Consider the following 27,887-nt stretch of genomic DNA (forward strand, 5'->3'; position numbering starts at 1 on the left):
GAAGCCCACTCTGGAGAACACTCCAACTAGGGCCCTTGCCACTACAGGTGCTGTAGTGGTCCTAAGTGGAATAGCTTCAGGATACCTGGTGGCATGGTCCACCACCACCAGTATAAACTTGTGCCCTGATGCTGTCTGGGGTTCCATTGGACCAACAATGTCAATCCCCACTCTTTCAAAGGGAACCCCCACCACAGGTAGTGGTATGAGGGGGGCCTTTGTTGTGCCACCTGACTTACCACTGGCTTGGCAAGTGACACAGGAGCGACACAACTCCTTGGTATTCTCACTCATGTGAGGCCAGTGAAAGTGTGAGACAAGCCTGTCCCAAGTCTTTGTCTGGCCTAAGTGACTTGCAAGGGGAATCTCATGGGCCAAGGTGAGAAGGAAACCTCTCAGAGACAAGGGGATGACCAGCCTCCTGGTTGCACCAGGCTTGGGGTCTCTTGACTCAGAGTACAGGAGTCCATCTTCCCAGTATACCCTATGGGCACCTGTGGCATTCCCTGCAGCCTCAGCAGCAGCCTGCTGTCTGAGGGGTTCAAGGGAAGGGCAGTCTAACTGTGCCTTCCCCAGGTCTTCTCTGGAGGGTCCCCCTGAGCCCAGAAACTCAACTTGATCAAGTTCAAGCTCTTTAGGCTCAGTTTCCCTCAGCTCTCTCAGATCAGCCTCCTCAGAGACTTGATCCTCAACCTGGGGCAAGGGGGAAGGCAAAGCCTTAACCCTACTGCTCTTCTTCTTGGAAGGTGTCTGGTCCATTCTTCCAGGATCCAGCACCTGTTCAGTGGGGCATCTTCTGGCCTGTGACCTAGTCACAGCAAGCACATGTGCTGGCAAGCCTAACATTTCCATGTGAGTCCTCTGCTCCACTTCTGACCATAGGGATGACTCCAAATCATTGCCCAACAAACAATCCACTGGGAGGTCTGAACTAACCACAACTTTCTTTTGGCCACTCACCCCTCCCCAGGAGAAAGCAACAATCGCCATACTATGACTGGTAGTGACGTTGCTGGCATTGGTCACCAGGAAATCTGTACCTGGCATGATCTGTCCAGGGTCCACAAAGTTAGGTGTCACCATGGTGACACTGGCACAAGTGTCCCTATAGGCCTGAGCCATTTTGCCATTTATCAAAGGTGTCTGCCTGTATTTGCCCAAAGTATTGGGACTTACATCAGGGGACATAAACATATCCCCTGTACAGACAAGGACAGCCTGAGTGAGTGTGCCAACTAAGTTGTCAGACTCCTCAGTTCCCAAGGTTAACCCAACTAGTCCCTTGGGAGGTGCACTACCACTACTGACTGTACTAGGGGGTGCAGTTGCCTTAGGGGCTGTAGTGGTAGGAGTTTGCCCTCCTCTTTTGGTGCACTCACTAAACCAGTGAGACTTACTTTTACAGTACTGGCACCACCTTTTTGACAGGCCTTCTTGAGTATTCTTTTTCTGCTGTGAAGCCTGACCCCCACCCTCTTTGGTTTGTTGGGGACCTGTTGAAGACTACTGGTCATTTTGTTCACTCTTGGTATTACCCTTCTGGTCTGCTTTCTTCTGACCACCCTGGTTCTGGTTCTGGTTCTGCTTGATCCTTGTTCTGACCCATTTGTCTGCCTTCTTTCCCAATTCTTGGGGAGAGGTCAGATCTGAATCAACAAGGTGCTGGTGCAACAACTGGTTCTGACAATTATTTAAAATGTGTTCTCTCATCATCAGATTATACAATCCTGTGTAATCAGTAACCTTGCTACCCAGCAACCAGCCCTCCAAAGCCTTAGTGGCACTATCCACAAAGTCAGACCAGTCCTGAGACTGAGTTTTCTGGGTGTCTCTGAACAGCAACCTGTACTGCTCAGTGGTTAAACCCAACCCATCAACCAGTGTATTCTTCAGGACCTGGTAATTGTTAGCATCCTCCACCCTTGTAGTGAGGAGCTTATCTCTACCTTTGCCATCAAAGGAGAGCCACAGTATAGCTGCCCACTGACTCTGGGGAATGCCCTGCACAGTGCAGGCCCTCTCCAGAGCAGCCATCCATTTCTGGATGTCATCCCCTTGTTTAAAGGGGGGCACTATCTTTGTCAGGTGTTTCGTATCTAAACCCTTCTCTCTATCTCTTGGGAGATTGCTGCCACCAGTGGGAGCTAACCCACTCATCTGCTCCTCTCTAGCAAAGGCAAGCTTTTCTTTGGCCAGGGCAAGTTCTTCCCTTTCAATCCTCAGAGCAGCCTGTCTCATTCTGGCTTCATGCTCTATTCTCTGAGGGGAAGTCAATCTCCTCTGGGGAGAGTTCCTTCTCCTCTGAGAAGAGGCATTAGAGTGCAGAGATCTATTGGAGTCCCTAGAAAGAGATCTATCTCTCCTAACTCCAAGGTTAGGCCTACTTAGGGTCAGTACTGGGGGTCCCCCAGATCATAGCCCAAGCAAGTCTATGTTGGTCCTAGTTAGCCTTCTGACTACCTCAAGACCTTTGTCTGCCTCATCCTCAGAGAGTTCCTCAGGATCCTCATCCTCAACTGCATTTACAGTGTTGTGGAGGTCTGGATCCCCAGTGGTACCCTCTAAGGCTGGCATATTCCCATCTAGCTGAGAAATCTTTCTCGCATCATATGTCTCTAAGAGACCTATCAGAAAGGGAATGGTGGGGTTAGACCCCTGTTTCAGTTTCCTGGAGGTACACACTTGTCTCATCTCCTGGAAACTGAGAGCTGCATATCTTGAAGTGACCTGTGGAGGGTCAACTGCCACAAGGGGAGTCTCAGTAGACTCTCCCTGGGTAGACATGCTTTTCTAGTGAGTTGTAAGTGGTGCACTTACCTACACTATATGTTTACCTACTGATCCCTTGCTAGAGTTGTAGTTTAGGGTGTGCTAGGCCCTAGGAGCTACAACAGCTGGTTCAGTAGAACTCAGAGTATTCTAAGCTAAGTTATATGTACCTTAGTACTTATGTGATCTTTCAAATGATATTCTTAGGATATGTGTGGTAAAACAACAGCAAGCTCAAATCCCAACCGCTGCTCACCAATGTGAGAAGTTGGCCTGATATGCAGTGCTCACTATTCTAGTGAACACTATGTATCAGTCCAAACAACCCTTATTGATGATTGGTTGTAAGTCAACCTGATAGACCAGCTATCCTAGTAGCATGGATACGAGCAGTCTAAGGCTAAAACTCTAGAGGGCGTGTTAAGCCAGCTGTTTTACCATCACATTACCCCTTGAACACCAAGTGAAAGGACACCACACAAGTTGTTATGAAAATAAACAGATATTTATTTATAACAAGTCTACCCTGAACTCTTTATGAGTCAGGGAGCTAAGCACACAACAAAACTCTTACGAAAATACTTTAAGTTGCACAATTTACACAAATGCCCTAGGGGCACGAAAAACCATATACTCAGTAAGTGGAATGCGAACTTGCTAGCAGGTAAGTAATACTTTTCTAGACTCAGGAATCGCTAGGCCTACAATTCTAAACACTGGGATTAGATGCAGGAGGCCTGTGGACGTCGTGTGCAGAGTGGGAACTCTCACGCGTAAGGCGGGAAAAAGTCTATGGAGGCTAGCAGTTGCGAAGTTACTGTTCTCGGGCGAACCCGACTAGGTGGGTCGAAAACAAGAGTGGATCCGAACACTTAGGGTGTTGGACTATGCTGGAGCACCGGAGTACTCAGGTTACCTAGCCCAGGGGCTGCGGCTGCATAGGGTTGAAGTTGCGTCGGAAACCCTCGTTGAAGATCCAGGAGCCTGAAGAAAGAAGTTGCTGGCAGGCGGCCAGTGAAGAAGTTCGTGGTGATCCAAGCCTGGATCAGGGAAGAAGAAACCTGTAAGCAGAGGGGACCAAGTTCTGAATCACTAGCCAGTGATTTGAGTGGGCACCAGGATGGCACCGGACGAAGTCACCTCAGCCAGGTTAGTGGGCGCTGCTGGGCTCTGCAGTCTCTCGGACCAGGAGGCGTTGTCGGCGACCAGGATGGATGTGCGAGCTGTCCCACGAAGGTACTTGCTGTCGACGTCGCTGGACCCAGGATTGGGCAACAAGTCTTGGCAAATGCAAGGCCCATGCGGTGGACCTAAAATGGCATCTTGAGTGGACCAGGAGGGTCCAGGGTGCTCCTCTTTTGGAGGGGAGCAAGGGCTAATCTGGAGCAACCAGACCAGCAGTAGTTGTCGTCGTGGAGCGTCGTGAGAGGGCCAATAGCCAACGGGCAAGCGACCTGGACAACGCGGTGAGCAGCAAAAAGCAGAAGGGCCCCACGCAGATCTCGTGGATGCAGGGGGGCTGAACTTCGGTGCTGGAGCTGCTCAGGGTCGGGGCTTCTCTTACCCCAAAGCACTCGGTCGAGGGTCACTCGGTGGTCGTGCTGGACAAGCGTCGTGCAGTTCTGAAGATGGCTGGTCCCTCGAGGTCTCGTCACACCCACGGATCACAGCTGGGCTGATGATGTAGGTTGAGGTCAGAGGTGCCAGGGAGCCGGTTCTCGTCGTGCTGGAGCAGTCTTGATCCGAAGGAGAGACTGGCAACAAACCGCGATGCTTGGTTGGTGCCTGTTGCTGCAGGGTGACTACTCCTTAGTCACAAGGGAGAATCTTGGGAAGAAGTCTTGAGTTCCTTTCGTGGAAAGTAGTTTCAGGATTCAAAGATGATCTGATTTGGAAGGGGGCCAGTTCCTACCTTTATCCTGCAAAAAGGGGCTGGCACGCGACTAAGTCCTGCCCTATGGGTGGGACTAGGAGGGGGGTGGTTACACCCCTCTCCTTTGGCGGGCTTTCCCCAGGCCAGGGGCTGGAGTGCCCCTGGAACTGGTTCCAGCCGGCCTATGCACAGTGAGCACCGGGGTGCCACTTGCAGTCACCTTCCTCTAAAGCCCTGCCTACCTAGGATACACAAAATCCTGTCTGGGACGGTGCTGGCACCGCCCCTGGCAGGAAACCCTTTGTCCTTGCCTCCTGGGCTGGGAGGACTCCCAGCAGCAGGAGGGCAGACTTGTGTCTCGGTGGCAGCATCCATTTTGTGGAGCTAAGGCTCTGTCTGACTTTAACCGGGGTTACAGGTTACATACATGTCGTGTCCCTCTAGAAGGGTGGAATGCTAACCCCGTCGCCAGAATTAGCGAGGGGTTAGTATTCCAATTCGTATGACACCTTACTCGACATGTTTTGATAAAGCGATACCAGAGTTGGCACATAACCGCGAGGATTATAATGCACTTAAGAGTATATGGTATGCGATATCATGGAAACGGCTAAGGGATGGATCCCGAAAGCCGCAGACAGGCTCAGCTCATGCCAGAGCACTATCTCACACGATTCCAAGCACTCTGCCTTCAGGATTGTCAAGGCCTGCCATAGGAGTGACTGATGGGAGATCTGTGTGTCCATTTAGGTTTAGATATAGGAATACTATATCTACAGCAGAGGGTGAGTACACCACTCTGCCCCAGCTGTCAAGCAGCCAGTTGTGTCTGATTTAGTTAGTCGGCCCAGGGGTGGCATAATACATGCTGCAGCCCCTGGGAGACTTCTGGGTGCACCTCAGCCCTGGGTACAGGGACTTGAGAGGGCCCAGTGCCAATTCAGTACCTGGGTACAATTTGGAGTAGAGAAAACAGCTAGGCTGTGGGTCTGATTAGCAGGCCCACAGCCAGGGAAAGTCGTAAACCAGTGAAGCAAAAAGCAAAAATCTGGGAGATCATAGGATTGCAGACCCTACTCTCCTACAGTTTGGTCTGCCCTGTTCCCATGATGCACTGGGCCAGGGACAGACTAATTTGCATGTAGCCAGGTTCTGAACTGGGATGGTGCAGTGAGCTAAAAAAAATGGTGATGGATCAAGCCCTGATCTTTTGACTGGGTATGAGTGTTCTGCTTAATTCAGATGCTCTGTCCATCACCACCCCCTTTTCTGAATCGTTTTGGCCACCACAAGCGTGGAAGGGAATGCACAGATGTGAGTCCCTTGCTCACTGCACCATCAGGATTCAAGCAAGCCGGGCCGAAGACGGCTGTAATGCCAGAAACCGGTCCCCGGAAGCTTGTTTCCTTTCTAGTAAAGAATTGGCTTGGTAGTTTGGTCTGCCCTGTTCCCATGATGCACTGGGCCAGGGACAGACTAATTTGCATGTAGCCAGGTTCTGAACTGGGATGGTGCAGTGAGCTAAAAAACGGTGATGGATCAAGCCCTGATCTTTTGACTGGGTATGAGTGTTCTGCTTAATTCAGATGCTCTGTCCATCACCACCCCCTTTTCTGAATTGTTTTGGCCACCACAAGCGTGGAAGGGTATGCTCAGATGTGAGTCCCTTGCTCACTGCACCATCAGGATTCAAGCAAGCCGGGCCGAAGACGGCTGTAATGCCAGCAACCGGTCCCCGGAAGCTTGTTTCCTTTCCAGTAAAGAATTGGCTTGGTAGTTTGGTCTGCCCTGTTCCCATGATGCACTGGGCCAGGGACAGACTAATTTGCATGTAGCCAGGTTCTGAACTGGGATGGTGCAGTGAGCTAAAAAACGGTGATGGATCAAGCCCTGATCTTTTGACTGGGTATGAGTGTTCTGCTTAATTCAGATGCTCTGTCCATCACCACCCCCTTTCCTGAATCGTTTTGGCCACCACAAGCGTGGAAGGGTATGCTCAGATGTGAGTCCCTTGCTCACTGCACCATCAGGATTCAAGCAAGCCGGGCCGAAGACGGCTGTAATGCCAGAAACCGGTCTCCGGAAGCTTGTTTCCTTTCCAGTAAAGAATTGGCTTGGTAGTTTGGTCTGCCCTGTTCCCATGATGCACTGGGCCAGGGACAGACTAATTTGCATGTAGCCAGGTTCTGAACTGGGACGGTGCAGTGAGCTAAAACACGGTGATGGATCAAGCCCTGATCTTTTGACTGGGTATGAGTGTTCTGCTTAATTCAGATGCTCTGTCCATCACCACCCCCTTTTCTGAATCGTTTTGGCCACCACAAGCGTGGAAGGGTATGCTCAGATGTGAGTCCCTTGCTCACTGCACCATCAGGATTCAAGCAAGCCGGGCCGAAGACGGCTGTAATGCCAGAAACTGGTCCCCGGAAGCTTGTTTCCTTTCCAGTAAAGAATTGGCTTGGTAGTTTGGTCTGCCCTGTTCCCATGATGCACTGGGCCAGGGACAGACTAATTTGCATGTAGCCAGGTTCTGAACTGGGATGGTGCAGTGAGCTAAAAAACGGTGATGGATCAAGCCCTGATCTTTTGACTGGGTATGAGTGTTCTGCTTAATTCAGATGCTCTGTCCATCACCACCCCCTTTTCTGAATCGTTTTGGCCACCACAAGCGTGGAAGGGTATGCTCAGATGTGAGTCCCTTGCTCACTGCACCATCAGGATTCAAGCAAGCCGGGCCGAAGACGGCTGTAATGCCAGAAACCGGTCCCCGGATGCTTGTTTCCTTTCCAGTAAAGAATTGCCTTGGTAGTTTGGTCTGCCATGTTCCCATAATGCACTGGGCCAGGGACAGACTAATTTGCATGTAGCCAGGTTCTGAACTGGGATGGTGCAGTGAGCTAAAAAACGGTGATGGATCAAGCCCTGATCTTTTGACTGGGTATGAATGTTCTGCTTAATTCAGATGCTCTGTCCATCACCACCCCCTTTTCTGAATCGTTGCTCATATTAAGACATACTTTCAGGTTCCTGATCACTTTTTATACTGTAATCTTAAAGATTAGGTGAAATCAGATGTTGAAGTGGGCAGGACCAGAGGGGCACGACATGACCATACTTTTTTAGGGCTCGCCTATTATATCCCGAAGGTATTAATAGGCGAGTTTTTAGCAGTTGAAAAAACTCTTGAAACCAAGGGCTTTGGCAGGCGGATTATTGACAGTGCATGTTCCTGCGCACGCGCTTGCCATTTGCTCCCCCCACTCCCCCCAGCCGCCTCGCATCATCACATCAGACCCGCCGAGAGCTTCAGACTTCAAAGGAATGCTCTGCCCCCCTCTGCCACTTCACGCGCTCCGCAGAATCAGCCCTCCTCCCAGCGCTGCCTGTCCTTCAAAAGCAATTCACGGCAACTTGGTTTGATGTCCGTTGATTGCCGTCTACTATCATACAGGCTCCTTTGTCAGCCTCAAAATGGGGGATTCTGAGTCACTCTTTCCGGTTTGTGCAGAGGTAGAAAATTATACTTGTCACAGAGAGCTAATGTCAGCGAGTGTGCACATTTTACAAGTACAAGAGAAAACATATGACTGTTTTTTTTAGTTCTATCTTTTATCCAACAGTTATTTTAGTTCTATCTTTTATCCAACAGTTAATTTATTCCCACAGTCCTCTTTTATCAAAATCTCCTTTCATAGGCTGCTTGCATTCCACCTTTATTCGCTCTCCCCTTCTTCATCTCATTAATTCCCTCTTTTGTACACTTTTAATTCCTACTCATTTTTGCATTGCATGCTAAGTGAAATTGCAGCCCTTTTAATCCACTTTTATTCCTTCTTGCTTTCTCCCTTTCAACTTATTTTTTGCATCTTCTCTTTAGCCAATTAGATTAATTCATATGATCCCCTACTCCCCAGCCTTCGTGCCTCGTGCATGTGTATGTATTCCTTTTAAAATATTTACTTTGAACTCCTGACTGTACCACAAACCCGCTGTCAATCCTGCGTTCTCTCTTTTTCTCTCATCCTTACTCTCCCCCTCTTTCTCCACGCATTCTCTTTTCAATATCCTCGGCTCTCTCCTTTTCTTACTCTCATTCCATCTTTTTCTCTCTCCCCTTTCGCTCTCCGTCCTTCTTTCCTTCTCTTTCTCTCTCTATCTCTCACTGTCTCTCTGTTTGCCTAGATCATCCAGACTCAATTATGAACGCCTCTAATAGTGCTCCAGAGTCTCGCAGCAGAGAAGGCGCTAATTACACGGCACCAATGCATGCGCCCCACGGCTCAGACCCCATTCCTGCCAGTCTCCCAGCCACTCCGGTGCGGCCAGCGCCCCTCCCCCTAGGCCCCTGCTCCCCAGCTTCTTTTGGCACTCTCTCCTGCTGTTTTCCATCTGCCCACTAAACCAATTTCCATATAAAAGGATTCCTTTGAGGAGGTGATGATGCCCTCGCGAGCAGTTTGATTCCCAAGCCTTCAATGAGGCCCGGAGTCATTGCATTGGGACGGCATGAATATGTTAAACAATTGACAGACCTGGGTGGGGTAAGGCCCCCATACACCACGTCCTGCACCCCCATCCCCAAACAAGCCCCAGAGACCGAGCCCTGCTATATCACTCAGGTAAAAAAAACTCTAGAACTTGCTCAAAAGTGAATTCAAAGCATCGACAAACTGTATTTGTTTTCGCGACTTTATTTTTTTTTTTTAGAGGGTGTCAATTGTTTCCAGTATCTGATGCCATTCCAGCTCCATTGACCACCTGGGGCCCTTTTAGAGGGTTGAGTATGAGGGCAAAACACACCTGAGCTGGGTCCTCAGGGGAAAATTGTGTGGATGCCAGAGTGTGTGCTTTTAAGCTAATCTACCATAATGAAACTGGAGCAAATGTATAGAATGATTTTCTTGGGAGCACATAACTAACCCCAAATAGCAAGCAATAATTAATAACAACTAGATTAAGCAGTAAACCTGGGTTCCAGAGTAGCGTGCTACTCCGTGTAAATGAATTCAACAGATCGACCAAGAGTAGTAAACACTATAAATCCACCCTTCAACTCCACCCTCCGACTCCAAATCCACCCTCCAACTCCAAATCCACCCTCCGACTCCAAATCCACCCTCCAACTCCAACTCCACCCTCCAACCTCCAACTCCACCCTCCAACTCCACCCTCCAAATCCACCCTCCAACTCCAAATTCACCCTCCACCCCCAAATCCACCCTCCAACTCCAAATCCACCCTCCACCCTCCAACTCCAAATCCACCCTCCACCCTCCAACTCCAAATCCACCCTCCACCCTCCAACTCCACCCTCCAACTCCAACTTCAAATCCACCCTCCAACTCCAACTCCACCCTCCAACTCCATCCAACTCCAACCCCACCCTCCAACTCCAACTCCACCCTCCAACTCCAACTCCAACTCCACCCTCCACCCTCCAACTCCACCCTCCAACCCCAACTCCACCCCCAACTCCACCCTCCAAACCCACCCTCCAAATTCACCCTCCAAAACACCCTCCATCATCCAACTCCAAATCCAACCTCCAACCTCCAAATCCACCCTCCACCCTCCAACTCCAACTCCACCCTCCAACTCCGACTCTACCCTCCAACTCCACCCTCCAACTCCATCCTCCAACTCCACCCTCCAACTCCACCTTCCAAATCCACCTTTCAACTCGAACTCCAAATACACACTCCAAATCCACCCTCCACCCTCCAACTCCAAATCCACCCTCCAAATCCACCCTCCACCCTCCAACTCCAACCTCCAACTCCAACTCCACCCTCCAACTCCATCCAACTCCAACCCCACCCTCCAACTCCAACTCCACCCTCCAACTCCAACTCCAACTCCACCCTCCAACTCCACCCTCCACCCTCCAACTCCACCCTCCAACTCCAACTCCACCCCCCAACTCCACCCTCCAAATTCACCCTCCAAATCCACCCTCCATCATCCAACTCCAAATCCAACCTCCAAATCCACCCTCCACCCTCCAATTCCAACTCCACCCTCCAACTCCGACTCTACCCTCCAACTCCACCCTCCAACTCCATCCTCCAACTCCACCCTCCAACTCCACCTTCCAAATCCACCTTCCAACTCGAACTCCAAATACACACTCCAAATCCACCCTCCACCCTCCAACTCCAAATCCACCCTCCAAATCCACCCTCCACCCTCCAACTCCAACCTCCAACTCCAACTCCACCCTCCAACCTCAACTCCACCCTCCAACTCCACCCTCCAACTCCAACTCCACCCTCCAACTGCAACTCCACCCTCCAACTCCACCCTCCAACTCCATCCTCCAACTCCACCCTCCAACTCCAACTCCACCCTCCAACTCCACCCTCCAACTCCACCCTCCAAGTCCAACTCCACCTTCCTACTCCAACTCCACCCTCCAACCATCCAACTCCAACACCACCCTCCAACTCCAACTCCACCCTCCAACTCCACCCTCCAACTCCAACTCCACCCTCCAACTCCAAACCCACCCTCCAACTTCAACTCCACCCTTCAACTTCACCCTCCACTCCACCCTCCAACTCCACCCTCCAACTCCAACTCCACCCTCCAACTCCACCCTCCAACTCCACCCTCCAACTCCACCCTCCAACTCCAACTCCACCCTCCAACTCCAACTCCAACTCCACCTTCCAACTCCATCCAACTCCAACCCCAAACTCCAACTCCACCCTCCAACTCCAACTCCACCCTCCAACTCCAACTCCACCCTCCAACTCCAAATCCACCCTCCAACTCCAACTCCACCCTCCAACTCCACCCTCCAACTCCAACTCCACCCTCCAACTGCACCCTCCAAGTCCAACTCCACCCTCCAATTCCAACTCCACCCTCCAACTCCAACTCCACCCTCCAACTCCAACCCCACCCTCCAACTCCAACTCCACCCTCCAACCCCACCCTCCAACTCCAACTCCACCCTCCAACTCCAACTCCATCCTCCAACTCAAACTTCACCCTCCAACTCCACCCTCCAATCCAACTCCACCCTCCAACTTCACCCTCCAACTCCACCCTCCAACTCCAACTCCACCCTCCAACTCCAAATCCACCCTCCAACTCCAAATCCACCCTCCAACTCCAACTCCACCCTCCAACTCCACCCTCCAACTCCACTCTCCAACTCCAACTCCACCCTCCAACTCCACCCTCCAACTTCACCCTCCAACTCCAACCCCACCCTCCAACTCCACCCTCCAACTCCAACCCCACCCTCCAACTCCAACTCCACCCTCCAACTCCAACTCCACCCTCCAACTCCAACTCCACCCTCCAACTCCACCCTCCAACTCCACTCCAAATCCACCCTCCAACTCCAACTCCACCCTCCAACACTCAGGAACACCACCACATCACTCGGGACACCATATCACTCGGGGACACCACCACATCACTCGGGGACACCACCACATCACTCTGGGGACACCACCACGTCCCTCGGGGACACCACCAAATTACTTGGGCACACCACCATGGGAACACCACCACATCACTCTTGGACACAATCACATCACTATTATGCACCACCACATCACTTGGGGACACCACCACATCACTCGGGGACACCACATCATCAGTCAGCACCACAACATCACTGTCCTTGCTTGTTATAAACAAGCATTGCCATAGCCAATAGGACTCGCATTAGGAAAGTGTAAACTATTGGCTTTGTGAATAACAATGCTATTAATTTATATATTTTAAAAGCCAACACATATTACAAAAATGTGTCATTTACAATACCAATAGCTCACACTTTCCTAATGCGAGACCTATTGCATTGCAAATGCTTGTTTGATTTATGGTTCTAAAAAGACAACCGTACCATAAAGGTTAATTCCAATAGTTTAAATGCTTCAGCTGAAGCGTCATTCAGTGCGTCTCCTGTGCTATGAAACCGAAGCCGGGCAGACAGCTCTACAGGCCTTCCTACCAGGGTGCCTGCTGGTCTGAAAAAAATGCAAATGTGCGCAGCGAGGTAATTCTGCAAATGTAAAGGGTCATTTGCAAATGAAGAAGATGCTTGGAAGCTGGTACTGGCTTAAAATGATCAAATCACTCAAAGTTTTGTGATGACAAAGATTAAGGGCCATATTTATAAAAAAGTGGTGCAGCGCAGCATGTCACCTTGCTGCGCTGTGCTGCATCATTGGGAAAGAACAGGTATGTGCCGTTTTTAGGCAATATGGCACATTTCATTGTCCTTGCGGTGGGTAGTCCCCTACAACAGAAATTCACGTAAACCTAGGGCAGCACCAAAAATTTATTCCTCCCCAGTACAGGCATAACGAGGAGAAATGTTTTCATTTCTCCTCTTTTTTTTCTCTTTCAAAGTGTGCTGCATTTTTCAGCACACAAAGAACCATGTAAACTCCTCTCTGGATTGTTTTTGTGCAGGAAGGTTTTCCCCCACAAAAACAATCCTGCCACCAACGCAGATACCCTTGCACCATGTTGCAAGGAAGCCTGTGTTAGCGCTAGGCATCAAATTGTGCACCAACGCTGGCTGGAAGGACAGGAATGCACCGTATCTCGTAAATATGGTGCATTCCTGCCCTTTTCAAATTGGCATAGGGCAGTGCAGCAAAAAACATTGCAGCGCTGCCCTATGCCAATTTGTTGTAAATGAGACCCTTAACCTTTTTCCTTTTAACTACTGGAAGCCATTTTTAGGTCTCGCCAGCGAGACTTATTGTCAGCGTGCTGCCTCCCAAGGGAGACAGTCCAGGGCACGTGCAGTTTCTGGTTTGTGAACGCGCTTCCCATGAACTGCTTGTGCATGTTAATTAGATTTAAGTGCTCCTCTCCGGAAGACGTGCTGCGCATGAATTACAGTTAAGTGGTCCTCTCCGAGAGACTTCCTATCATTTAGCGGCATGGGGCGCCTGTCAGCATGCTTGTTTAAAAAGCTCCCAGTCCCTACACCCATGGACCCACTTATGCAGCCTTCGTGTGAAGCACCATGCTCACCACACCCCGACCTGGCTAACCAAACACATGGGAGGAATAGGAGCAAATCCTTCCAGCCAGGCACACGGGGGGCCTTGTCCCTCACTCCCCATTTGCATAGACATCGCGATCCCAAGTGCGTGCTTAAACGGGAGTGTGTGGGCAGAGCGCCGCGAGCCTTGTGGAAGCCAGGTGCCAGGAGCTAACCAGAAATAGAAAATAAGGTCGGACTACACTTTTTTGCAGTTTTATATAGCGTGTACATGATTCGAAGGTATCAAAGCGCTTTACGTGAGCACCAGTTGCATTACAAACGGACATTCATTTTTAGGCACAGGGAAATTGAGTGGTTTTCCCAGAATCACAGGATGTTTGAGCCTCCCGCCAGACTCGAACTTTGCAGAGAAGGCTCGGCGTTCCTGGCAGTTCGGGACGGGCGTGGTGGGCAGAGAAGGAGACAAGGGCAGTGTCCACTTCTGCTCTGCCGCTGGTAGCTGCCCCTCTATTTCTTCCGCTTATTCCCTCTCTATATGACGAGCTCTACCTCACTTACTCACTGAAAACTGTGACTTCAAGGAATAGTTCTCGCCCTCTCTTTCCCCCTTTCCTTTATTTTTTGTTCCCCCGTGAAATGGATCCAACATTTAACAAGCATTTGCAATGCACTAGGTCTTGCATTTAAGCGAGTTTGAGCTATTGGTATTATAAATGACAATGCCTTTTATGTATGTGTTAAAAAACGAAAACAAAAAAAAGGCATTTTCATTTACAATGTCAATATCTCAAACTAGCGTAAATACGAGGCCTAATGCATTGCAAATGCTTGTTGTGGTGATGGGATTAAGTGACTGGGAGGATACAATTGTTTGACATTGGTGTTTTAGGCCTTAAGATATTATTTTGTTTCAATGTAATAACCGTTGGGTAATCAAGATGTCTCCTTCGAACATGCATGAATGCCCAGGGTGGCAGTAGCAAGCGATCAAGAAAGGAACTTGAATTTGCTTTCACACGGATTATTATGCTTATGGCACAAAGTAATGGGGCGATAAATGTGTTAAATTCATATCTTTGTGCCTGCTGAAGTCCCTTGTGAAATGTCCTAGATCTGCTACGTAGGAAATACACCTTTAACAGCCTGTCAAGATTTTACAGTACACTTAAGGAGCTGCTCTCTCTTGATGCGTAAGTGCAGCTTCACATTTGCAGTAACACAGTAAGAGGAGCCTGTTCCCATAACACATAGCACCAAGCATTCCCCATATGGTACACACTACCTTCCCAGACACTTGCAAGCAAATAAAACAAGGCCTATGAGCTTAGTTATTTTTAATTTCAAGTTTTTTTTTCTCCATTAAATGCTGGGACATAAGAACATACAGCATGATTTATAAGAGTGCAGCTATGGTCATGTTACACAACCCTGAGACACCTAGGCCCGATTTACAATGAGCTGACGCAGTGCAGAGCTGCAAGCAAAGTTGCTTTGCTTGGGCAGAAGAGAGAAGAACTGCACCATCTGTGCAACGAAGTAGTGCAGTTCAGATCTCTTCCTGCTCTAGTGCCCTTTCAGCAGTCATTTGCCAATGCAGGCACCCTTTTGCTATACTGTGGCTGTATTGTGGGCAGCATCGTTTTTTGTGCAAGGTGTCCCTTAATGTACAAACGCTGTCCTTTAAGGCAATTACCTGTTTGTATGTGTGCTGCAGTGGAAAAAACAAGAAGAAATAAGAAAATTCTCTTTGTTTTAAGCCAGTTCCAGGAAGTTGCAAGATTTTGATGCAAATCCTTGTCTGCAATCCTCTATTGATATGGATTTGTATATGTTGGTGGATGCACAGGAATGAATGCCCATGCACCACCCATGGAACACCTCTTGACACAAAGTAACATAACACAACACATTGCGTTACTTTTGAATAAAAAAGTAACACAACCCCAGCGCAAAATGTTTGTATATCTGGGCCTCTTATTACAAACCTACGCCTTTCAAACAAGGCAAAAAAAACAAAGGAGTTGCATGCAACCCCATCAGTACTTTATCTTGGTTATGAAGCTGTTTGCATATGCAACTACAACACATTACAATAGAATTAATTTTTTGATAGAACAATCATAAAGAGAATATTTTTCAAAGCTACAGGACTCACGCACTGTATAGAATTTGCAGCACTATAGTTCATCATTTGACTGATTAACTTGTTAATGGATAACACAAATGTAACATCTATTTTTTTATCACTCGCCTTTTCATCTCATTCTGCAATATAAGAACCAAAACGCCATCCTTTCACAGACACTATTGTAATCTATGTTATATTTGTTATATTAGGCGCTGTTTATGCTGGGAAAATCCATTTTATGAAATCTGAATATCAATAAAGGAAAACAAGTTTTTTTTTTTTTTTAATTATTCTTACTTTGCACAGTTAACACATTACAACGCACTTCATCAAATAAATTCGTTTCCATACAATTATCAGTACTTTTCTTGACGTCCCTTGATCAACACATATGATAAAATCATAATAATATTACTTCGTATCCTGAATTTCGTTCATTCAGCAAATACAATATATTTCATTTCAACTCATATATATATATATAAGCTTTGTCAAATCCTACTTCCCCCTATTCATGATAACCCCAGGCCCTCTCTCCATCTTCTGACCAGGTCCCAAATTCTTAAACCTAGTCGCTTTCCTTTCCTGCCTTTTCGTGCATATATATTCTTTTCCAAATTATACGTTGACAGAAGGTTAGCCAACCAGACGTGCATTGCTGGTGGATACTTATCTAACCAAGCTCTGGCGATACAGAGTCTATAAACTGCCATGGCTACAAAAATTAATTCTCTATGAATGATGCTGCTATCTAATATATAATAATATATAATATTTGGGGAGGGTTTAAAGTGATTTGAATGCCTAGAGAGAAATCCAAAAAGTTCTCAATCTCTTTCAATAAGGTGTGCAACTGCGGACACACAGCAAAAATGTGTATCAAATCAGCGTCAGACGAGCTGCACCTTGGGCATGTAATACCTGTGCTGCCCCCCCACTTTGCAATCTTTGCAGGTGTGAAATTCAACGAATACAAGGTTTTATATTGTTGAGACTGCAGTGGTGCTGAGCATAATAAGGTGTGTCCTAGATCCAATGACTCTTGAAACCAGCTAGCCTCCCCACTCAATTTCTCTGCCCACTTGGCACTATGTTTGTCCAAATCATCTGGTTTTGCTGCTGTGAGGCTTACATAGAAGCTTCGAATCGAGAGGAAAACAATTTTTTTTTAAGATAATCGCAGTGGACTTTACTTGAATTCATCTTGGATTGTTTGGATCTTGGTTACATATTGGAACACTGTCTGATTGTTTGACTTCAATCGACATGACAGGCTGAACCTTTGTGCTGAGGGCTTTACATCTAGGCCCAGACTGAATATATAGTGACTGTCTGGAGTGCTGTAATTAGAAACTCAAATTCTCAATAGTCTCTGTGGCATTCACTCCTAGTGCATGCATATAGCACCTTGAGGTAGTAGGTACCTTGAGTTTCTTTAGCACCCGTTATATGACTTATGCAATCATTTGTTGCTCCTTACATATCGTGTACTATATGCATATATTAACAGTATTATAAAGAATAGTGCGGACGTTTCCTTTGGGATCACTAATACCTGAATCTTGTTTGTATTTGTTCAGTACTTTGGAAGAAAAAACCTACGAATGTACACAATAGACACACACTTTCTGGAGATATAGGATTTACAAGTTATAGTAAATCAAAGCATTTCAGTCAGCCGTGTACAAGCATTGGCAGATTCAACAAATTTTACACTTAGAAACCTTTTCCCGAAAAGTTGGTCTAGTTCTATTGTGATCACTTAGAGTCACTATGGGTGACCACCTCCAGTGGGGCGTCAGTCATGGGGGCCACCAACACCTACAGAAACAGTTACCTCCATGAATGAAGCAGACTCCTAGCAGTTCCAGTCACTGTAGCTCCTTTACAATGGATTTCTATGGAAGTGGTCCTGATGCAATGGATGAAGGTTGCTGAACATACTTGAGGATTCCCTGGATGCTATGTGGCTGACTGACGTTTTCCTATGGCTACTCCTTGGTTCACAAAGGGGGTGAGGTGGTCCTGGACACAGGGTCGATGCCCTTCAAAGCTATAGTGGTCACAGCTAAATCTTTCCCTGAGCGATAACTTGGATTCTGGGCAACCAAGCTGCACTCCAACTACTGTTCCGGCCTCAGTGAACATGGGTGCAACTTTGGGCATTAGGTATTAGTTTCTGATGCCACACAGTGGCAGTTGGCGGAAGCCTGAAGATTCTGGGTTACCAACTTGCCCCCGAAGGCATCTCAGCTATTGTGGCCCTGTGCTGTGAACAGAAGCTTAGCCAACTGACCCTTGAAGTCTCTTTGCTTTGGTTGGGCTCCAGATATGACTTTTCTATGAGTAGGACACAACAGGTACAGTCCCTCTTTGCTAACCACCAACTTGCCCATTAGGAAGGTTTTCGCTTCCTTTTTAAATATTGACAAGGAGGCAATTCTTTTGATGAAAGACGGCAGCAAGTTCAAGATTCTTGGTGCGGTCACAGAGAAAGCACGATTGTACGTTTTTTCCTTTCGGAAGCAGGGAGGCTGGAGCAAAAAGTCTCTGGCGGACCGGGAGTTTCTGGCCCCTCCAGAAACCATGATTTTCTGGGCGAGATATGCAAGGGATTTCGTGTGTAGCTCTTTGTGGGTGATACATACCAGTTTGAGTTAGATTCTGGCTTCAAGAGGAAGCCAGTTCAACGCCTTCAGATGTGGTGAGATGTAGTCGAATTCTTTTGAGCCTGTTAAGAGTCTGGCAGTGGCATTGAGGCAAGCTTTTAGGGGGGCCGTGGAGATCTTGGGCAGGCCAGAAAGGTTGAGCATCCATATTCGATTCTGGAGATAACTAATGCATGGACTGCCATTTTTAGGCCTGAGTTACAAAAAAGGGGGTAACCCCAATAAAGCCACTGGAACCTGGGTAAGAGACAGTACAGTCTCAGTTGAACAATTTTAAAGAACACACAAAGTTAAAACACGTTAAGCATGAATACACAAATACTCTATGGATGTATAGATGGATCAATGTTATTGAAAAGGTATTGTGCATCAAGTGAGGGTTGGAAAAGTTTAAAGGAAAAGTAGTGACATCACAATTATTTACAATGAAAATCGGCCTTTTAAAGCCACACGATTGAATGTTAAACAATATATAGCCATGATTAGAAATACTATATCACAGTGAAAAAGCACTGTTGATCCAACTGGCATAAAACAATGATGCAGTCGACGTTATGACCCCCAAGAAACAAAGTAGGCTGCTTAGATCCTTATGACCGGGTCTTCCTCAGGACAAAAAGTGGGGCACCGGGGACATGGACAAAAGGAGTCCTTAGTATCTATTGTACTGGACGTTCCAATTACAAATATGGTGAAATTAATCTAAAAAAGAATTTACCATAGGCCACCCTGAACTGGATTCTAATAACATTGTGGTGGGGCCTGTATGCTCCAAACGATAGATGGCGCCTAGAAAGCAAAGTGAGTATCATCAGATTATATCCCACACGTAAGATTATTTACAACTCAACTAGAAAAGGAGCAAACAAACCGACTTACTTGGGTCAATGGATGTAGACAATAACCCTGGGGAACATTCATTAGACCAGTGTATTAATATTGCTACATATTCTTGGGTCCCAAGGGACTGAAAAGTTCCAATTATGCTGTTACTAAATCAAAAAAGGAAAAGACAAGGGAAGACCAAAGTTCAAGCACCACATAGATTTCTAAAGAAAACAAGCATTTGCAATGCAATAGGTCTCGCATTATTTAAGTTTGAGCTATTATTATTGTAAATGGCAATGTTTTTTGCTTTATGCTATAGTTTTCTTATGTACATAAAAAGCTACATATAAAGTATTTGTTGTTAAAATTATTTATGCAGTATTTAAATTTGTTTGCATAAAAGATTACAAGAATATCTTAGCAAAAAAGTTAAACTTTTTAATGGTAATTGACTAAATGTCCATTTGTACATTTTAATTTCAAATAGGTAAGTGTAAACATCACAAATATATTGTGCAAACAGTGCAAAATATTTTAGCCATAAATATTTTTGTTTTACGAGGTAGTTTGTAAGAAAATGATTGTAAAAGGCAAACACTGTAATTAAAATGTAACATATAACAGTACAGTTATGGCTAGTAAACATACATTAGTAGTATAGTATAATTGTAAACAAGATGTAAATAAGACTACAGAAATTAGCATGAATTATCACTTTAACATCAACTTTACAAACATTTTGAAAACACGATCACAGCTGGTAATCATGCATTGGCTTGTTATTACAAGCATTTCATTTTAATAAATATTTCTGATTCCCAAAAACAAATATGACAGTCTCTCAAAATAATGGCTTTTCAGTTTTAGTTGTATTTTTGATCTCCATGTCATCAAGTACTCATGAATATTACTGCCCCATGGACAGAGTCTGGCTTTACATGTCTACATATCAACATCCAATTCCATGAACACCCATCGCATGCCAGGGATGACCATCACCGCTGGTGAAGAGAAGCACAATTGGGTCAAGAATGCCCACAATACGTTGTGGTCCCATTATACCAGGGATGGGCTCAATAATGCCAAAGATGCCAACATCATGCCAAGCATTGCTAGACTAAAAGTGGGAATAATTCTAACAGGGACACCACCAATAAATTAAGAAGGAACACCATTACGCTAAGGCAAGCATTACCGCCTTCGGGTAAAGTCCGCGCTATATAAAAATGCATAAATACATGAATAAAGAAATACCGCCTTCGGGTAAAGTCCGCGCTATATAAAAATGCATAAATACATAAAAAAATAAATACCGCCTTCGGGTAAAGTCTGCGCTATATAAAAATGCATAATTAAATAAATAAATACATACCGCAAAACATCCTCGTTACTCTGCCGGCCTGCGACCAGGAAGTCAGGCAGGCCGGCGCGACACCCGGAAACAGGAAGTAGGAGGGCGGGAGCCTACCCCGCCTCCCACGGAAGAGCCGCGATTGGAGCCGTGTTGGGAGCAGGGAGCACCGGAGCAGGCAGGAGCCTACCCTGCGCCCCGGTGCCGAAGGAGGGAAGAAGAGTCCTGCTGCCGGGCCTTGCAGCTGAGGAGAGGAAGCCGGTGAGTGCGTTGCTGAGCGGCGGGCGGGCGGAGGGAGAGGAGCATGTAGGCGCGGGGGGGAGGCGGCCTGTGTATGTGTGTGTATGTGTGTGCGTGCGTGTGTGTATGTGTCTTGGAGTGCGTGTGTGTGACTGTGAGGGAGGGGGTGTGTGTGTGAGCGAGTGTCTGTCTGCGACGTGTGTGTGTGTGTGTGTGTGTCTGTGTGTGTGCATGCATGCATGCGCGGTAGGCTGGGAGGGCGGCGCATGCGCAGTAGGCTGGGAGGGCGGCGCAGGACGGAACGTGCGCGTTCGCGCAGCCAAATCCGACTGCTAAAAATCGTGCCAGTTTTGTGTCCCTCATTCCCCGGCATCAGACAGCTATAGAGTCTCTGTCCCTGTTCCAGGGCGAGACCTAAATAGCTCTGTCAAAATGCCTGTAATGCAAACCATGTTTACCTAAGTGGATTGAACTCGGTCACAACTTCCGAGGAGCTTCCAGCCTGAAAAAGTGAAAGAGCTGCTCTAAACCCAAAAGTATAATTCCTTACACTTTCACTTGCGAGTTAAAAGTGTGTCTCTAAGGAGAATAAGCTCTCCATTCCCAGCGCACAATCCAAAACTTACCTGAAGTCTTCCAGGTGCTTCTGTCTGGGCGGGGAACCGGAGCACTGCCACGTCTGTCAATAAATAGCAGGGGCTTGTCTCCCTCATGCAAGCCTCGCTGCGTCGTAACAGACGCTCGATGCTAGTCATACAAGAGTGTGTTCACATGTGAGTAGAGGGGAGCGGCAGGCCGTAAATAATGTCCGTGAAACATGGGGCACCTGCACAATGGAGGGTGCGGGAAAGGTTGGCCAGTAACCAGTTTAGAAAGCAGACAACCAGGCACTACTTTAGTGTTCCTATGCTAATAAAACATGGTGCGCTCTTCTCCCCCCCTTACTGAAATTAAAAGGAGCTGTAGCTAAATATTTTATATTTGAATTTAAACTCTCTTATAAAAGCGATATATCGACGGCACAAAGCAGCATATGTAACGTGCGCCTGCCCGAGGCCACCCGGTGGCCATCAGGAGGGCGGGCCCTTAGTCACGTAGGGCTGCCCCCGCCCGCAGCTAATGGTTGCCTCCCCTCCTCAGGGCAGGTTGCCCGGTGGAGGTGGGCGGACCTGTGACGCATGTCCGGGGCTGGCAGGGAGAGGGTATATCTCCCCCACTGCCCATTGTGGTGGCCTCTTTGCCGCTCCGGACGTTGCGTCGAACACGTCGGGACACTCTTTCGCCGGTGAGTGTCTTTCGGGTTGCCTTCGGGCTGCCTTCGGGCATTACCCCCCCTCCGCCTACTCCCTCCCTGCGGAGGTCCGAGTTCTGGCCAGGCGGCTCGCTTAGCGTCGGGCCGCTGTGGAGGTGGGGGTTTGCAGGCGGGTTTGCGGCCTTGTACGGGGGTGCGTTGCCGACACGCGCCGCATCTCTGTGGTTCTAGCGTTCAGTGGGCCGCACCCCCCCCTTTTGTGTCCGTAGACTTCGGCTGGGCCTCGTGCGTTCGTGTCGGCCCGCCTGGCTACCCCTTGTTCTGTATTATTCGAGTTCGGAGGAGTACTGGAGGACAGTGCCTGTGCCGGGTAAGTTCGGCTTCCTCCGCATCTCTGGCGTCCCCGAGGCGGCGAGCGGTGGCCCGAGGACTCGGGCGGGGGCCACGTGGTCTTGCATTGAGCCCCATGGTCCTGGCGGGTGCGGTCGCCCCCTCCACCCACCTTGTTCCGACCTTCCCAGACACGATGTTGTTGTCCGCAGTCCCGAGCGGGGGCGGCGTGGTCAAGCGTCTGGCGGGGAGCTGGAGGCCATTTTGTCCCCTCTCCTTCTTTGGCGCGCGGTTCCGTTCGCTGTCCCCGCGTTTGTATATATATGCAAATGCTCAAATGCTTGGCGGTATAATTCTGCGCTAATATTTCCTGTGTACAAGCATAGAAAGTTGGTCATGATGCCTGTGGTCGCTGTTTTCTGTGAGGGTCTACTCTAGCTGGCATTGTTCGATGTGGCGCACATGGTGTCAGGCGCGTTAATGTTTCGTGTTTACATGCTTATAATGTGGGTCATTATGTCTTTGACGCTGTTTTCCGCGAAGGGCTATTAAAGCTTGCAATTCCTATGTGGCGCACATGGTGCCAGGCGCGCTATGTTCCGTGTATATATGCATATAACGTTGTTATTATGTCTGGATAAACGCTGTTTCTGCGAAGGTCTAATATAGCCTACATTGCTATTTTGTGCACATGTGCCGAGCGCTCTGTTTGCACCGGGGGCGATGTAAACTGTATGTCTGTCGTATATACAGTATAAGCTATGCACAACACGGGCTATATGTAATTTCAAACATATAGCAGTCTCTAGCCGCCGGCTGGGGAATTGGCGCAGAGTTCTCGCCGGGCTTTATTTGCCTCGTGCATACGCCTCCAGCGCGGCTCCGTACCTGACTTGGCACAGTGCAGGTTCAGGCCCGGTGACCGTCGCCGCCGGTCGGGATGCGGCTTTCTCGCTTGTATGCCATCATGCTGGGGTGTCTCTTCCTTATGCATAATGGTTCTTCAAGTTGGTGCAATGTGGAGTGCTGTTTGTTACGTACATCAATGGCTAGGATTGCAATGTACTCATGCATCTCTTATGTCCCTTATTGTCATTCCTATTGTCGCCGCGCTTTCGTAGGAGTCAGGATGTGCCCGGTCCGTGCCTCAAATATTGTACTGCTTCGCATTCTTAGGCCTAGTCCTGTTCCACATTAATGCAGTCATTGTTACTCTTCAGAGGTGCATCGCCCTCGTTTGTCTGGTTTTAGTCATGCGGGGCTGGCCTAACGTTTGCCGTTATTGTCATGAGCTATAGCTCAAAGGTAAGTCTCGTACCTTTGGTGTGGACAGCCCTCACAGGCCAGGGTTCGAATCCTGCCATGCTGTAGAATTATCCCAAGGTGGCTTCCAGGGCCAGAATAAGGCGGTTTGAGTTATACTGGGGCTAAATATGTAATTTCACGCAGAAATTTGTCTGCAGTTGGTTCCAGTCCACTACTCTGGTCCGGATGTGCTCCTTCTGCTCCTTCTGCTCCCTTGTATTTAACTTCGGCGGTGTCGGCCAACCATTTGCCGTGTTGAGGGTGCTGCTTATTATGCATGTGGGCAATTAGCTCACTGTTGTCGAGCGCCTGGCATCCTCAGCCCGGCAGACCAGGGTCCCAGCCGCGGAGCTTTCACCAGAGGGTTTTCATGTAGGTGCCTCTCAGAGGAACTGCCACGTGGTCGCTCCACGGCCGGGTGATGCACACGCGGCACACCGACAGTTACACACTGGTAGAACAGTATACATCAGTCAGCCTGGTCCATGGGGTCGTCGCTTTCTTGGTGAGTTGCACCCAGGTGTTCTGCTACTTGGTCTGGCTCCACGGGGGAACAAATCAGGGTCGCCTGTGGTTTTGCGTCGCCTATAGCGCTGACGGTACCCCCGGGCGCCGGAGCGATACTCAATTGGATCACAACGTAGCAGGGGAACATTAAAAGTGTAGATCCTCTTGCAGAGGTTCCATTCATGAGGCTGGGTGCCTATGCGAGTAATCAACATCGGGAGGTAGCACTCGGTGCATGTCGGCTGAAGGTAGCACTCGGTGCATGTCGGCAGAATAAAGTGATGTGTGCAGGTTACCAGGCGGTAGTGTCCTCAGGCTCGATTCATGCATGACCTCAGCTGTCACTTTGGAAGGATGCGAGTTTCATCGTGGGTGCTCCACACGCGCGGAGTCGTGCATTCGGGGGTATTTACTGGCTAAGGTGCTCGACTTCGGACCTATGTTCGAGTTTCGGTAATGTCGCATACATTTGTGCCCTGGGCTATTCACTTCTTCCCCTGGCCTATGCAACATAGCGGGTGCTACATGTACCATTTTGGGTCTGGATGCGGCTACCTATTTGTAATGTTAGGGACTCAGCACAGTTAGAAGCTGTTAACTCCATATCTCAGCCTTCCTTTGTTAGGCGCTAGGTATTCTTGTGTGTGATATTCTTACTCTTGACTTGCCCGATTGTTTAGGGTTTTGTTCGCGCTGTATGACTAGTGTTTTCTTGCCTCCTGGCCGCGTCACAGGCAGGGTTTCTGACCGAATCTATTCAGTAGTGTTTAGTGCGTGCTGGCTAACCTAGGGTGCGGCTGTAATAGTGGTTTCTTGTCTTAGGATCGCATTCACATGTGGTGATGTGGGTTGAATCAACTACTTTGTGTTGAGCCGCGTGGCTTATTTATGCTTCATTGTCTCACTAGCGGGACACTTGCAGTAATTTTGGCCTAATCAAATAGTTTGTGCCGAGTTTTTTTGCTCTCCTTTTACGTATGCTCTCTTGCCACACGATAGCGTCACATGTTGTGATTTCGGTGACATCAGTAGTGTGTGCTTAGATGGCGCTGCAGTATTAATGGTTCCTTCGCACGATCGCGTTCACATGCAGTGACCAGGTACCCACCGACCTTGCATGTGCCCTGGTTGATAATGTATACTGCACATAAGCGCTCCTTCGCCTGGGACGCGCTCGTACTCCGACGCGGGTGCCGGTACCAGGTTGCGAGCCTTGGGTCGCGTCCAATTAAGTGTTCTTAGACCAAGCGCGTGTGCATGCTGAGATTTCTGTCAATTCAGTCAGTGTGCTGAGTTTGCTCTTCTTTACCAGGGGACTTTGTGGCCAATTCGTTTACCCTGCATGTGCTTGTTTAGGTAAAGAATTACTGCTCAATTAGCGCTCCTTACTTGTGGGCCGAGCTCGCGCCCCTGTGGTATGTGCTAGCACCAGGTCTCGGGTCCAAGGATCAGTGATAAGGATAAGTAAGCTCCCTTCCCTCCCTCTAGCGCTTTGAGACCCTCTGGGTGAGTAGTGCGCTATACAAATTTAAACTTGACTTGACTCATTGCTTCCCTCTGTCTCACCAAGCAGGGCCAGGGGTTCAGAATGGCTTCCAGCGTGGCGTTCATTATTGCTGTACCAGCACGCACGCGTTTGCCGGTCACTGCCTGCTGATCACAGATATGAGATTCACACCCCGAGTAGATCCTGGGTGCCTGCAGATAAATTAAGGTGTTATTCAGTCTGCTTATGGGTTTGAGTACCTGCATTGAGGTGGGTAGTACACCAGGCCACCATCTAGTGTACTCAGCATAAGGTGGTTAATGAGTACGCGTGTCTGGGTGCCCCTGTGCAAGTCGCGTGGTACCATTAACTCAAAACAAGATAGTGCGACTGTCAGAACTTATGTACGTAGAACACATCAGTGAGGAATCAGTGTGCCAAAGGTTATTTTCAGTCACTTTTCATGTATTTGGCGTCTTTTGGTCTGCTCCAATACTGTAGTGCTGGCATTCCATAGAATTATACGTCCAAGTGTACTAGGGGGGGCCCGAGCCACGTTGTGACTCCTTAATGGCTGTGTGGAAAGTTATACGGCACCAGAATAGCTTACATATTGCAGAACTGCTACTGTGCTTTTTCCTGTGGCGTGCCATTGTGGGGCCTTCACTTTTGGGTATTATCGTACTGTAGTGTCATGGCAAGGTAGTCCTGTAGGGAAGTCCGTTCAGGATGTGCAATAATTTGGATATTGAGCAAATGCTAGATCGAGCCAGTTTGGAATCCTCGTTTGTGTGCTATGGGGAGCCTCGAGCCGCGTTTTGTGACTCTGTTGGTTGTGTGGAAATTATATTGCCCCTTAATATTATACATATGACAGACTCCTGTGGCGTTCTTGGGGTGGGGCCCTCACTTTTGGATATCATCTGACTGCTCTGTCAGGGGATGGTTTTAGTATATGGGAGTCTACCTTGAAGTGCCAAAATTAGGATAGTAGCAAATCCTAGGTCTAGCCCTAAGCTAATAGGACTTGTAGAACCATGCACATATCATCCTGGGGCCTTAGCATGTGGTAGAGTTAGTCTTGCTTATGTACATTCCAGAGACCTGCACTGTTTTAACTTTCCTGGGAAGATAGGTCATTGACAATGGTCAATCTGCTCGCCTTCATACTGCTGTCGTCTGTCTGTTCTTCCAAGGTTATCTGGAAGGCAGCCTACCCGCTGCGCCATCAGTTCGGGGCCTCCCGGTAGTATGTAGGGTTTACAGCCTGCAGTGTCAATCAGTTCACGTACTAGTGGAGCAACTGCAACCACTGCCTGAGCCTGGACTGCCAATTATACCTATAGTAGTGGGCCCCCAGCAAACTCTCTAGATAGAATGGCTCAGGAATTGGAGTAACAGCTGTACGAAGACACAGAATGTCTGCTGGTGGTCCAGCCCCCCCCTTTTTGTTTCACTATTTGGGTGGTGGCTTGCACGATGGGCTCCTATCAGGAACTGGACCCACTGTTTCTCGCTCAATGTTAGCGTGGTTGGGCTCCCCTGGCTTGTGTTCCAACAGCCTTGTGTTGAACAGGAGTATCCGCTGGTTTCCTTGTCCTCCTCCCTGGGTGAGAAGATGGCCTGAGGTTTGTTAGCGCCAATTTTGGGGAGCACCTTGGTTCAGTTAATCCCTCTCGGCGGGGGTCGTAATGCAACTTTATATACAGGCGATTTCTGAGGTAGCAGGGTTGAGCTGCCGCCAGGTCCAGGGGACATGTGATACCAGCTGTTTACCTTGGCTATCCTGTATATAAAACGTAAGTCCACCTCGCAACTTATACTAAATTATGCTTGCGCACTGGAATATCCCTCGGTACTGTGCTTGAGGATAATGACACAAGCATTCACTAAGCACAGTTACATTTAAATTTAGAGAACTGCGCTACGCCAGAAGTTATACGTTACGGGGTGTAGTCTGCGGATGCTTGTGTGAAGGTGTGTGGTGGGGCCTCAGTGGTATGCGCTGGTTCGCCATTGCTTAGATTCGGGAGTGACATCAGCAGGGGAGGCCCCCTCATCTCGGGGCTCTTTACAGGGGTTTGATCCCTCAAACCTGGGATAGTCTACACTAGGGCGGTAGAGTGTTTGTCACGGGGGTATATGCTCAATAGTGTCAGAGGGGCTTTT

The sequence above is a fragment of the Lissotriton helveticus genome, chromosome 3_1 (genome assembly GCF_964261635.1).
Source record: "Lissotriton helveticus chromosome 3_1, aLisHel1.1, whole genome shotgun sequence".
NCBI lineage: Eukaryota > Metazoa > Chordata > Amphibia > Caudata > Salamandridae > Lissotriton > Lissotriton helveticus.